This window comes from Oncorhynchus masou, chromosome 3, assembly GCF_036934945.1.
Source record: "Oncorhynchus masou masou isolate Uvic2021 chromosome 3, UVic_Omas_1.1, whole genome shotgun sequence".
NCBI lineage: Eukaryota > Metazoa > Chordata > Actinopteri > Salmoniformes > Salmonidae > Oncorhynchus > Oncorhynchus masou.
This window is the reverse complement of record NC_088214.1, coordinates 33,825,346-33,839,782: the sequence shown is the minus strand read 5'-3', so window position 1 is coordinate 33,839,782 and position 14,437 is coordinate 33,825,346. Positions and strand designations below refer to the sequence as shown.

The window sequence follows — 14,437 nt, the reverse complement described above, 5'->3', positions numbered from 1 at the left end:
TTCTGATAGGCTAATTGACATGAGTCAATTGGAGGTGTACCTGTGGATGTATTTCAAGGCATACCTTCAAACTCAGTGCCTCTTTGCTTGACATCATGGGAAAATCTAAAGAAATCAGCCAAGACCTCAGAAATAAAGTTGTAGACCTCCACACTTCTGGTTCATCCTTGGGAGCAATTTCCAAACACCTGAAGGTACCACGTTCATCTGTACAAACAATAGTACGCAAGTATAAACACCATGGGACCACGCAGCTGTCAAACCACTCAGGAAGGAGACGCGTTCTGTCTCCTAGGGATTAATGTAATTTGGTGCAAAAAGTGCAAATCAATGCCAGAACAACAGCAAAGGACCATGTGAAGATGCTGGAGGAAACAGGTACAAATGTATCTATATCCACAGTAAAACTAGTCCTCTATCAACATAACCTGAAAGATCCCTCAGCAAGGAAGAAGCCACTTCTCCAAACCCGCTATGAAAAAGCCAGACTATAGTTTGCAACTGCACATGGGGATAAAGATCGTACTTTTTGGAGAAATGTCCTCTCGTCTGATGAAACAGAAATAGAACTGTTTGGCCATAACGACCATTGTTATGTTTGGAGAAAAAAGGGGGAGGCTTGGAAGCCGAAGAACACCATCCCAACCGTGTAGCACGTGTGTGGCAGCATCATGCTGTGAGGGTGCTTTGCTGCAGGAGGGACTGGTGCACTTCACAAAATAGATGGCATCATGAGGAAGGACAATTATGTGGATATATTGAAGCAACATCTCAAGACATCAGTCAGCAAGTTAAAGCTTGGTCTCAAATGGGTCTTCCAAATGGACAATGACCCCAAGCATACTTCCAAAGTTGTGGCAAAATGGCTTAAGGACAACAAAGTCAAGGTTTTGGAGTGCCAACACAAAGCCCTGACCTCAATTCTATAGAAAATTTGTGCACAGAACTGAAAAAGCATGTGCGAGCAAGGAGGCCTACAAACCTGACTCAGTTACACCAGCTCTGTCAGGAGGAATGGGCCCAAATTCAACCAACTTATTGTGGGATGCTTGTAGAAGGCTATCCAAAACTTTTGATCCAAGTTAAACAGTTTTTAGACAATGTTACCAAATACTAATTGAGTGTATGTAAACTTCTGACCCACTGGGAATGTGAATAAATAAATAAAAACTGAAATAAATCATTCTCTCTACTATTATTCTGAAATGTCCTATTCTTAAAATAAAGTGGTGATCCTAACTGTTCTTAGACAGGGAATTTTTACTAGGATTTTTGGCTAAGGTGTATGTAAACTTCCAACTTCAATTGTATAACAATATTTTGGAGGTTATTTTGTTAAAAAAAACGAAAGTGAGTGATTGTAATCTAAACAAAGGCCTAAAATAATATTTGTTAAGGCCAAAACATGTATTTCTGTTTTTAGAGGGAGAGAAATGCTAAGCCAATTGTGTGCCGCCCTTTCACAGTCGGATGTGATACAGCTCACCGCTATTTCAGTGGTCACAGCTGGAGAACTGCAAGGTAATCCCATTGTGCGCCACTCGGGAGCCATGACCATTATATATTGTCCTGCTAATAACAGGGTTAATAATATATCTGTGAGAATTTCCAAGGGACATTTATATAATTCTAAATTAATAATAATAATAATCACTTTATTTAAAAATAACAGTATTTCGTTTTCAAATAACGTAAAATGAGCGAGAAAATGCCATTCTTCAACATGGGGTGAGACAAAAAAAATAAAACCAGTTTGTTACCTAGAATTATTTATTTGTGTTTTTATAGGGAGAGAAACTAAAAACCTACAGTCATCTCAGGAATCTCCCAGTAAAGGCCGGCACAGGTATTGAATCAGCGTCTGTAGCAACACAGTTTGGACTGCGATGCAGTGTCTTAGATCCCCACGCCACTAAGGCGCTGTACAACGTGGTCGGTCGGGAGTAGGCCCAAAAGACCCAAAAGCATAACCAGTGCTCTAACTACCCCTTGCGCTGGTATGGAGCAATGGAGTAGTGACGCAGGGTACCGTACTAAACCGCAGCATAATCACAAAACCTTTAGTGGAGCAAGAATTGTATCATCCAATAGTAAACATTACAGTCTCCTTTATGGTTTGTGTGTGTGTGTGTGTGTGTGTGTGTGTGTGTGTGTGTGTGTGTGTGTGTGTGTGTGTGTGCTTGTAATGAATACCAACGTTTTTATCTATTTATTCCAAGGCTAAAGGCTATACTGAAAAAGTGAAATTGTCCAATCTATATTCCATTGCTTATCTCTTACATAACATAAAAACAAGGCTACAGAGCATATTTGTGTGTCCACAGTAGATATCCACCAACAAAACACATTTAATTCTACCATTTTATAAACCAGTGAGTTTAAGGGGATGGAAAGGTAGTGCCGAGTCCAACCAGACATTATATGAGACGCCCACGGGGCCTTTCTGGCGTGGTGAAAGATGGCGGTCATTTGGACAGACAAGGGTTGAGGAATCCCCCCCAGACTGTAGTGGAGTGGGGGGGTGGCGGGAAGAGGAGAGAAGAAGAGAGGCGTGGAAAGGCGAGCCCTGAACAGGCTGCAATAACGAACAGGCTGCGCTGAAAGGGACAGCTCCCTGTAATGTTGATGAATGGTCATTACTGGTTAGAGACGAGGAGAGACGGAGATGGGAGTATGAGAGATGGGGAGGGGCGGTGACAAGGAGAGTGATGGGTAGAGAAAGAGAGACATGAACGGGGGGAGAGGGGAGAGAGAAAGGAGAGGATAGAAGGAAGTAAGCAAGGGGGAGAGACAAGGAGAGAGAGGATGAGGAGAGAAAGTGTGGGACAGAGTGCACAGCATTGAAAAAATTATTTCATTTGCTCCTCAGATTTCTGTAAACTCATCTATCATGTTAGAAGTGTCATGGCTCTTGCCCTCCCCATTTTCTCTCCTTCCTCTCTCTTTCTCTTCGGATGTCCACGTCCTATGTTTCTTTTTAAAACAGTGATTGATATTGCCGTCTTTTTTTCTACCATTTTCCGCCTCTTTAAAGACAGAGAGGTCAAGAGCTGATGAGCTCCTGCATTTTTCATCACGTTCTTAAAAAAAGAACGATTTAGAATTAGATAAACTAGGATTTTTTTGTTGGCAAGGACATATACAGGATACTACCCTCCCAACATAACCTTCCCTCCAAATCAAAACTCAAGAACTACAACCTGATTTTTGACCGAATTACGGAATTGACGATTATTATTCCCAAGCTATACAGCAAAATGCTCTGGCGAACAGAGACCTGAAAACACCATCCAACCTGGAACTGAGTGAGTAATGTTTCGTCTGAAGCCATATTTTCATTCCAAAAGCCAAGAACAAAAACCACTACAATGACATATTTTACTTTCTAAGGATTGAATGCTAAGTTAAGGCTACTAAGCTTGATACAACTTCAATTAGCACTGGCATGTCAAGTGAGAGGTGTCAAAGCCCTTGAGCCCAACAATGGCAGAGAGCCCCAACCCAATGGAGCTGCATTAGAATCACCCTCCCAATGTTCAGAGGTAATTAAAATACAGTACCCTCTGTATGTAAAAAGTAATAAGACACAAAAAGAGTACACAATGAAGCTCCTTATGGAAAATCAAGAGACACTTTTTGCTGACTATTATAAAAATGAAACAATAAGCAAACAGACCACACAGACCATCCCCTTGCATGGCACAGTGCCATATTAACACACAGGGCAACCCCAAACAGTTTCAGCTGGACTTTCAACAAATCAAAGAAATAGCTCAGCAGGAGAAGCTCTCCCTTGAGAAAGATATCCCAACCCCGAGTGGGTCAGACCAGACCTGTTCATTATATAAACCCACAGATGAGCAACCCCAAGTGGAAAGTCAACCTCCCAGCAAAGAGTACTACTCCCTCATTGAAATGAGAGATACATTCACCCAGCTGGAGGTAAGGCAGGTGGAGCTGGAACAGTAGGTGATTACACTCCAGTCAGCACAGACCCAGGCAACAGTCCAGCACAACAACACCCCCTTAATCTTACGGCTGAGATCCCGTTAACGGGATCGATATGACAACAGCCAGTGAAAGTGCATGGCGCAAAATTCAAACAACAGAAATCTCATCATTAAAATTCCTCAAACATACACGTATTTTACACCATTTTAAAGATAAACGTGTTGTTAATCCCTCGTTGTCCGATTTCAAAAAGGCTTTACGACAAAAGCACACCATCTGATTATGTTAGATCAGTACCTAGTCACAGAAAAACACAGCCATTTTTCCAGCCAAAGAGAGGAGTTATGTTCAGAAATGTTTTGCCTCCAAAACATCTGGTGATTTTGCAGAGAGCCACATCAATTTACAGAAATACTCATAATAAACATTGATAAAAGATACAAGTGTTATACATGGAACTTTAGATGAACTTCTCCTTAATGCAACTGCTGTGTCAGATTTCAAAAAAACGTTATGGAAAAAGCCCAACATGCAATAATCTGAGTATAGCGTTCAGAGACAAAAACAAGCCATACAGATACCCACCATGTTGTGGAGTCAACAGAAGTCAGAAATAGCATTATAAATATTCACTTACCTTTGATGATCTTCATCAGAATGCACTCCCAGGAATCCCAGTTCCACAATAAATGTGTGTTTTGTTCGATAACGTCCATAATTTATGTCCAAATACCTCCTATTTGTTCGCGCGTTTACTTCCAAAATCCTAATTGATGACGCGCAGGCCAAGTAAAAAAATTCCGTTACAGTTCGTAAAAACATGTCAAACGATGTATAGAATCAATCTTTAGGATGTTTTTAACATACATCTTCAATAATGTTTCAACCTGAGAATTCCTTTGTCTGTAGAAATGCGATAGAACGCAGCTAACTCTCTGCCAGACCCATGACTCAATCAGCTCTTATTCCCTCATCCCTCACAGTAGAAACATCAAACAAGGTTCTAAAGATGCTTGACATCTAGTGGAAGCCTTAGGAAGTCCAATATGACACCATAGACACTGTATATTGGATAGGCAATCTACAAACTTCAGATTTCCCACTTCCTGGTTGGATTTTTTCTCAGGTATTTGCCTGCCTTATGAGTGCTGTTATACTCACAGACATCATGCAAACAGTTTTAGAAACTTCAGAGGTTTTTATATCCAAATCTACCAATAATATGCATATCTTAGCTTCTGGGACTGAGTAGCAGGCAGTTTACTCTGGGCACCTTATTCATCCAAGCTACTCAATACTGCCCCCAGCCATAAGAAGTTAACTAGACCTAGAGAACTGGAGGTAGAGAGAGACATATCTGCACTCTGGACTGTAGTGAGACAACATCTACAGGAGAAAGAGCAGGAGCAGGAGAAGAACAGAGAACCAGAGGAGAGGATCAGACTGCTGGAGGAGAGGGTGAGGGGGATGGCGTGTGACAAAGAGGTGACCACCCCCGCAGAGAAGCTAGCAGAACAACTCACCTCAGCTCCCAACAAAAGTCTCGATAGCACAGCAGAACAGTCCACCCCAGACCCTGACCGTAGCGTCGACAACTCAGCGGGGCAGACAAATGAAGAAGCCCAAGCCCAAGCCCAGGGGATCCCATCCCCTCTCATCACCCCCCGTCAGCCACCCTGATAGCCCTCCTGACAACCCCCCCCCCCCACACACACACACACCCACTGAGGACATACACAAGACACAGATTGTACTCCTTATGGACTCAAACGGGAAATATATACAAGAAAAATAATTTTTCCCAAACACAGAGTGTCTAAACTCTGGTGTCCAGACACCCAGCGCGCCTAGACCTTCTGTCTGAGGACCAACTAGGGTCACCCAGCCACATAATAATACACACAGGCACAAACGACCTGAGAGCACAGCAGGAAATGGTGGCCACAACACTCAAGGGAGTGATTGGAAAAGCTTCTTATACTTTCAACAACGCACAAGTGGTTATTTCCACCCTGCTACCATACAGCGGGTAAACGCAAGTATTTCTCGTGACTGTGCCTCAAAACCAAATGTTTTCCTGGCCCACCATTCCACCCTGGACTTGAACAGCCATTACGACCAGGTCCACCTATACAAGGCAGCAGTGCCCACCTTCGCCCAGACCCTAAAGGACATCGCTCTCAAACACCGCCCCAACACTTCACACAGGAGCAACAGATCAATAGACACCCCGCCCAGACTAGCGATACACTCTCCCAGACCCCCACATCCACACCTCCACCCCAAGAAATCAACACCCCCCAAGTCAAACATGCCCACACCGCATTTATGCCCCCTCAGATCAGACCTTTGCCCCTCCTTCCCATCGCATGCCCCCCAGTCCCGCAAAGAGAGTCTCACATACGCCCAGGCCGTGAGCGGGCAAACAGGCCCAAACCCCACTCTTACACTAACCCAAGCCAATGGAATGTACCACAGATGCTCAGCAGGCTCTGCTCACACTTACTGGCCTGAGACAAAACCACACGACCCACAACATTGGACACTATATGGAACACAAAGTCTTCGCTATCTCATCCTGGAATATCCAAGGCCTGAGGTCATCTGCCTTTGGCCTAAAGAGCAGGAACCTGGACTTCATCAAAGAAATTGGAAATACAGACATTGTCATCCTACAAGAAACATGGTATAGAGGAGACAGACCCACTGGTTTCCATGTAGGTTACAGAGAGCTGGTAGTACCATCCACCAACTACTCAGGGGTTATGCTAATTTGATATAGAGCAGACCTAACTAAATCAATGAAAACAGGAACATTTTACATTTGGCTAGAAATTCAAAAGGAAATTATCTTAACAGAGAAAAATGTTCTCCTGTGTGCTACCTATATCCCCCCAATGGAATCCCCATAGCTTAATGAAGACAGCTTCACCATCCTGGAGGTGGAAATCAATCATTTCCAGGCCCAGGGACATGTACTAGTCTGTGGTGACCTAAATTCCAGAACCGGACAAGAACCTGACACCCTCAGCACACAGGGGGACAAACACCTGCCTGGAGGTGACAGCATTCCCTCCCCCATATTCCCCCCTAGGCACAACTATGACAACATAACTATAACCAACTATAACCAACAAAAATGGGTCATAACTCCTGCAGCTCTGTCGCACGCTGGGTATGTACATAGTTAATAGTAGGCTTCAAGGGGACTCCTATGGTAGGTACACCTATAGCTCATCTCTTGGCAGTAGTACTGTAGACTACTTTATCACAGACCTCAACCCAGAGTCTCTCGGAGTGTCCACAGTCAGCCCACTGACACCCCTATCAGATCACTGCAAAATCACAGTCTACTTGAACAGAGCAATACTCAATCATGAGGTATCAAAGCCAAAGGAACTGAGTAATATTAAGAAATGCTATAGATGGAAGGAAAGTAGTGTGGAAACCTACCAAAAAACAATTAGGCAACAACAAATTCAATCCCTTTTAGACAACTTCCTGGACAAAACATTCCACTGTAATAGTGAAGGTGTAAACTTAGCAGTAGAACATCTAAACAGTATATTTGACCTCTCAGCTTCCCTATCACATATAAAATTTCAAACAGAAAACATGGGATATGGATCAACAGCATCCTTGGGAAAATCCCCTGCATTATCAGAGCAAATGTCAAATTGGCTTTTTACCAAATTATCGTACGACAGACCACGTATTCACCCTGCACACCCTAATTGACAAACAAACAAACCAAAACAAAGGCAAAGTCTTTTCATGCTTTGTTGATTTCAAAAAAGCCTTCGACTCAATTTGGCTTGAGGGTCTGATATACAAATTGATGGGAAGTGGTGTTAGGGGAAAAACATAAGAAATTATAGAATCCAAGTGCACAAACAACAAGTGTGTGGTTAAAATTGACAAAAAACACACACATGTCTTCCCACAGGGCCGTGGGGTGAGACAGGGATGCAGCTTAAGCCCCACCCTCTTCAACATATATATCAACGAATTGGCGAAGGCACTAGAACAGTCTGCAGAACCCGGCCTGACCCTACTAGAATCTGAAGTCAAATGTCTACTGTTTGCTGATGATCTGGTGCTTCTTTCACCAACCAAGGAGGGCCTACAGCAGCACCTAGATATTCTGGGCCCTGACAGTAAATCTCAGTAAGACCTAAATAATGGTGTTCCAAAAAAGGTCCAGTCGCCAGGACCACAAATACAAATTCCATCTTGACACCGTAACCCAAGAGCACACAAAAAACGATACATACCTTGGCCTGAACATCAGCGCCTCAGGTATCTTCCACAAAGCTGTGAACGATCTGAGAGACGAGGCAAGGAGGGCCTTCTATGCCATCAAAAGGAACATAAAATTTGACATACCAATGAGGATCTGGCAAAAATACTTGAATTAATTATAGAACCCATTGCCCTTTATGGGTGTGAGGTCTGGGGTCAGCTCACCAACCAAGAATTCACAAAATGGGACATACACCAAATTGAGACTCTGCATTCAGAATTCTGCAAAAATATCCTGTTCGTACAACGTTAAACACCAAATAATGCATGCAGAGCAGAATTAGGCCGATACCCGCTAATGATCAAAATCCAGAAAAGAGCCATCACCTTCAGAGAGATGAACCTTGAGAAGAGTCCCCGAAGAAAGCCTTTCCTGGGGCTCTGTTCACAAACACTAACAGACCCCACAGGGCCCCAGGACAGCAACACAATTAGACCCAACCAAATCACTAGAAAACATAATGTGAATTACTTGACACATTGGAAAGTATTAACAAATTAACTGAGAAAACCAAAATGCTATTTGGCTTTAAACAGAGAATACCTGATCACTGTGACTGACCCAAACTTAAGGAAAGCTTTGACTATGTACAGAAACAGTGAGCATAGCCTTGCTATTTAGAAAAGCCGCCGTAGGCAGACCTGGCTCTCAAGAGAAGACACTGTTTAGTGTTTGCAACTTACAGGACTGTTTCGGTTTCATTTATTCTCTTGTTATTTTGTATTAATGTTCAGTTCAATAAACAAACATGAAGACTTACCACACTGCACTTTGGTCCGACTACTCTTCCTCATCCGACGACGAAAGCCATTACATTACATTACTGTTCATTTTTATTGTTTATTTCACTTTTGTATATGATCTACTTCACTTGCTTTGGCAATGTTAACATATGTTTCCCATGCCAATAAATCGCCTTGAATTGAAATGAATTGAGAGAGAATCTTTCTCATTATTTCTGTTTATTTTCTCTCTTATGTGGCTGTGTGTATTGTAGAGGTCATCTTCTCTCCATTAGTACTGATGTAGTGCTGAGGAGGTTATAGGTCAGGGGAAGTTAACAACCAACCCACGGACACACACCGAGGAGGATAGATATAGCCTAAATGCAGGAAACCACAAACACACACACACACAGAGAGAGAGAGAGAGAGAGAGAGAGAGAGAGAGAGAGAGAGAGAGAGAGAGAGAGAGAGAGAGAGAGAGAGAGAGAGAGAGAGACTGCTAATTTTGTCTTGTGTCTAGGGATCGATGTGCAATACCTAAAAGGATGAGGCAGACATGCTGAGCTACTAAAACTGTTCAAATTGACAGCCAGCACTTCAACATCCATGTTGCAGACCTATATTCCTCATTACAATAATCACTGATGTAAATGGGACATATCCATCTAAGTTGGCGTACAGACTACGAGTACGATGACTGGAGTTGAGGGAGCTCATTCTAGATTAGCACTCCTTCTCTGAGACACTTTTTTGAATAGGTGCCCAGGCCACTAAGTAATGTCAAGTCATCTCAAATGGGGCCTCAAGGAAAACCTTACCATCATGCCGGTACGTGGTCGACATGTACCAGTCTGCGGACCAATAATTGTAATTCAGTAGCACATGATCTTGAATGTGTTAGTTGGTGTCTAGCCTGAGTGAGATAGTAATCGAGGATTCTGCATCTTCAGTAATGACTTTGTTGGTACTTGCACAGGCTGCAACTAGGACTCACAGCTATAGAGTAGACGTTTCACAGAGCTACAGCGCTTTATTTGAATAATAAAATAATAAAGGAATTTGAATGTGCTAAGTAACATTTGAAGACAACCAAAATGGTGCTAAGTGCACTGTGCAGGCCATCTTCTTTGGAATGAAACATTCATAAAGATTGTTAAATGCTATATGCACCATACATATCTGAGAGAGAGAGAGAGAGAGAGAGAGAGAGAGAGGAACAGAGAGAGACAGAGATACAGAGAGAGACAGAGAGATACAGAGAGAGACAGAGAGAGAGATACAGAGAGAGAGAGAGAGAGAAAGAGTGAGAGACAGAGAGACAGAGAGACAGAGAGAGAGAGAGAGAGAGAGAGAGCATACAAGCGTAGTTCTCCAACCAGTTTACAATACAAAGTTAATGCTTCTGCTCACAGATCCTTTTGAGATGAGTGGCACATGAAAAATCATCCCAGTTCCCTTCTACCGGTCCAATGCTGATCTCAGCACAATCTTCCTCCATTTTGTTATCAGTATTTTTTCCCATCCAGTAGGTTGTGGTCAGTGGAGTACCATCCACCCATTTCCAGGTCCCCTCTTTGTCAGTCACGCCAATCCAGATCCTCTGGTTCAGATTAATGAGAAATGTCTGCTCCTCTTTGCTATTTATGATCACCAGGTCTGCTCCTCTCTCAATGCAGTCCTGTCTGCTCTCATCCCAGGATTTAACCTCAGTGGAGCCAGCCTTTAGGCCCAGCTCGTTTTAGGCCAGATAACCTCTTCTGAAGCAATTCTCTCTCCGTCTTCAACTGGTCAATTTCCTCAGCCATGTTATTGTAACTGGTTTGTAGTTGGTCTCTCTCCTTGGTCATGGTGTTGTAGCTGGTCTGTAGCTGGTCTCTTTCCTTGGTCATGGTGTTGTAGCTGGTCTGTAGCTGGCCACTCTTTGCACGCAGTTTGTTGTATCTGACCTGTAGCTGGTTTCTTTTCGTAGTCATGTTTTTGTAGCTGGTCTGTAGCTGGTCTCTCTCCTTAGTCAGGTTGTTGTTGCTGGTCTCTAGCTGGTTCTTCTCTTTTGTCAACTTGTCTTTATAACTATTCATGACTGTATTGCGGTAGAAGCCTAGGCTTATGATCCCAGCCAGTAGGAGAACACAAAGCAGCCCCCAACACACAGCACCAGCTCTGGAGGGTCTCCTACCTAAGCTCTTAGAACCTGAGGGGTTAGCTGCTGGTCTGCCCATACAGGTGTCATCGTCCTCGGCCGCATCTCTTGAGTCCTGGAAGATGATGCTATCTTCGTTGACATCCTCGTCTCTGTTTGCTGCCCTTCTGCCACAGGGGTCACCGTCGAAAATGCTGTCAATATTGGTATAGATATTCTCAGACATTTCCATGATCTCCCACTTTCTCAATTACTGCTACCCGATGTCCTAGTAATGTCTGTGCATGTTGAAAGAAAGCTGTGAACCTGTAGTGAGTCCAAAGTGTTCTATATTCAACGGTAACCACCGATAAACAGGAAGCTGTGCAAAAGACGACACAAAACAACATGTGTTATTGCCTGGTAAATGCAAGGCCCAGGAAGTCAGACACTGTGGTTGTATGTGTGAAGTCCGGTGACTATTAGACCACCTCTGCATTGGTCTCTTTGGAATGTCTCTTCAAAGTCCATGGGCCGTTTTTATAAATGTGAGCAGACCCCTTAATGGTGTGTTTGAGATTTTGGCAATGAGGCCCTTTACCAACTTCCACAGGGTCAGGTGAACACATGGATAGCATGTTATGTCTTTGTGTCTCGTATGAAGGAAGTTAGAGGTAGTTTCGCAAGCCAATGCTAACTAGTGTTAGCACACTGACTGGAAGTCTATGGGTATCTGCTAGCATGCTAAAATCCCAGAGTATCCTTTTAATACAGTATGTATCACTTCACTCTGGTACAGAGAAGTACTCGGCCTACCTGTTGTAATACTGTAGACGTGTACACAGGCCTGCTGCAACCAGATTTTTCATCATGCAACAAAGACAACTAACAAGATCCATCAATCAATCGTTTCACGACTTTTCAGGCCACAAAAAAAAAGGGCACTGTCAGCAAGACACATGGATTAATGTCGGCCTAATCAATGGCAATCGACGAATGTCATTAGGAACATTTGTGGGTGTTTTGTAACAGATGTCTCTTTCCATTTACCAAATGGAGCAAGTGCACATGCAGTGCATTGATTGGATGAACATGCACAGGTAGCCTACTTTCTGAAGTGATATATTTGACAATCAGATAATAAAAAGTAATACATTTTTTTACTATTAAATTGCATCTTTACTATTAAGCCCATGATAGAGAGCTAAATAGAGATGCCCCAAATGTCACGGTGTAAATCACACTCTGGATATGAGCATTATTCATGATTTTGGGGGTGTGATCATCATTATTCATTATCCATAATCATGGTAGCATCCACATGAATGTAAAAGTGTTCAGAAACATATTACATTCTTATTTGCAATAAAACGACTCAAAACGTTATTCACCATTCATCTCCTATTGAGCAAAACATATTTCGAAAGACAACCTAAAAAAACTGCAAGTGCATCCAACAAGTTTGCAGTCACAGTTGACGGTGAATGACAGAGCAAAATCCAAACCATGAGGTCAAAGGAATTATAGGTAGAGCTCCGAGACAGGACTGTGTCGAGGCACAGATCTGGGGAAGGGTACCAAAGCATTTCTGCAGCATTGAAGCTCCCCAAGAACACACTTAAATGGAAGACGTTTGGAAGACGTTTGGAAACACTAAGATTCTTCCTAGACCTGGCCGCCAAGCCAAACTGAGCAATCAGGGGAGAAGGGCCATTGTCAGGGAGCTGACCAAAAACCCAATGGTTATGCTGACAGAGCTCCAGAGTTCCTCTGTGGAGATGGGAGAACCTTCCAGAAGGATAACCATCTTTGCAGCACTCCACCAATCAGGCATTTACTAAAGCCAATCCTCAGTAAAATGCATATGACAGCCCGCTTGGAGTTTGCCAAAAGGCAGCTAAATAACTCTCAGACCATGAGAAACAAGATTCTCTGGTCTGATGAAACTAAGATTGGACTCATTGGCCTGAAATACCAAGTGTCACATCTGGAGGAAACCTGGCACCATCCCTACAGTGAAACATGCTGGTGGCAGCATCATGCTGTGGGGATGTTTTTCAGCTGCAGGGACTGGGAGACTAGTCAGGATCGAGGAAAAGATAAACTGAGCAAATTACAGAGAGATCCTTGATGAAAACCTGCTCCAGAGTGCTCAGGACCTCAGACTGGGGCAAAGGTTCACCTTCTAACAGGACAACGACCCAAAGCACACAGCCAAGACAATGCAGGAGCGGCTTCGGGACAAGTCTCTGAATGTCCTTGAGTGGCCCAGCCAGAGACCTGACTTGAACAACTGTGGAGAGCCCGGAAAATAGCTGTGCAGCGATACTCTCCATCCAGCCTGTCAGAGCTTGAGAGGATCTGCAGAGAAGAAGCTCAAGCTTCTTGTAGCATCATACCCAAGAAGAGTCGAGGCTGTAATCGCCGCTAAAGGTGCTTCAACAAAATACTGAGTAAAGGGTTTGAATACTTAGGTAAATGGCATATTTTTGTTTTTTTGTTTTAATACCTTCGCAAAAATAAAAAAAACAGTTTTTGCTTTGTCATTATGGGGCATTGTGTGAAGATTGATGAGGGGGGGAAAAAAACATTTTAATCCATTTTAGAATAAGACTGTAACGTAACAATGCGCAAAAAGTCAAGGGGTCTGAATACTTTCCGAATACATTGTATATAAAAGTACCCATTAAAATGAGTGTATTCGGCTATTTCAGCCACAACCATTGCTGACAGGTGTATAAAATTGAGCACACTGCTATGCCATCTCCATAGACAAACTGAAGCACTCAGTGACATTCAACATGGCATCATTACAGAATACCACCTTTTCAACAAGTTAGTTCATCAAATTTCATACAATGACGTTCTAGACCATTCTGTGATTCCAACTTTGTGGCAACAGTTTAGGGGAGGCCCTTTCCTGTTTCAGTATGACAATGCTCCTGTGCACAATGTGAGGTCCATACAGAAATGGTTTGTCGAGATCGGTGTGGAAGAATTTGACTGGCATGCACACAGCCCTGACCTCAACCCTATTGAACACCTTTGGGGATGAATTGGAGCGCCGACTGCGAGCCAGGCCTAATCGCCCACATCAGTGTCCGATCTCACTAATGCTCTTGTGGCTGAATGGAATCGAGCCCCCACAGCAGTGTTCCAACATCTACTGGAAAGCCTTCCCAGAAAAGGGAAGGCTGTTATAGCAGCAAAGGGGGAACCAACTCCATATTCATGCCCATGATTTTGGAATAAGATGTTCGATGAGCAGGTGTCCACATGCTTTTGGTCATGTAGTGTACCTGCATTAATATAATACTGTTAAATGACCATCTCACAGAC

General features: G+C 43.2%; 1 protein-coding gene and 1 pseudogene across 2 annotated transcripts in view; one reads left to right on the top strand and one right to left on the bottom strand.

Moving 5' to 3' along the window:
• LOC135514912 (ephrin type-B receptor 1-like) overlaps positions 1-14,437 on the top strand; it is a 334,601-nt gene that overhangs the window by 137,532 nt on the left and 182,632 nt on the right. The gene's annotated exons all lie outside the window — the stretch shown is intronic.
• On the bottom strand, positions 10,373-11,351 carry LOC135518416 (C-type lectin domain family 10 member A-like; annotated as a pseudogene).